Source organism: Penaeus monodon, chromosome 22 (genome assembly GCF_015228065.2).
Source record: "Penaeus monodon isolate SGIC_2016 chromosome 22, NSTDA_Pmon_1, whole genome shotgun sequence".
Classification (NCBI taxonomy): domain Eukaryota; kingdom Metazoa; phylum Arthropoda; class Malacostraca; order Decapoda; family Penaeidae; genus Penaeus; species Penaeus monodon.
Window position 1 is genome coordinate 1140297 of NC_051407.1, and position 447 is coordinate 1140743.

Consider the following 447-nt stretch of genomic DNA (forward strand, 5'->3'; position numbering starts at 1 on the left):
AAGAAGTAATATATATGGTGTAATTGTAATGCACCTGAAGCAATTTACGTTTTATTTTGTTTATTCAGTGTATTTATTCAAATGAATACAAGCGGATACTACAATGAAATAAAAATTTAAATCATATGTTAATAACTTAAAATACAAAAGCAAAAGGATTGAACTGAGCTTCTCTTCGGCATTTCCAGTTCTTGCACAGTGAGCCTCCCCACGACCTCCTTTCCACGGAGCCAACTGCCACAGCTTCAGAACCAGCCATATTAACAACGGTCATCATAAACATAAATCGCCTAACATTCGGACAAGAGGCTGGAAACACTCGTTGGAAAGCTGGGCGATGGATTCGTTGCTGGAATACATTTCTTGGACGCTGTAGCCAAAGTGATGGGCGGCAACATTACGGCTTAGAATAGAGTATAGTCTATTTACACTGTACGTTGGTTCCTG

The 447-nt window shown here is 39.1% G+C and overlaps 1 protein-coding gene across 1 annotated transcript in view; it reads right to left on the reverse strand.

Moving 5' to 3' along the window:
• Window positions 1-35: 35 nt before the first annotated feature.
• Window positions 36-447, reverse strand: part of LOC119586809 (monocarboxylate transporter 9-like) — a 7556-nt gene continuing 7144 nt past the window's right edge. The window contains exon 5 of the mRNA XM_037935533.1: window positions 36-447. This exon is cut by the window's right edge and continues 602 nt beyond it. The gene's annotated coding sequence lies outside the window, so the exon portion shown is untranslated.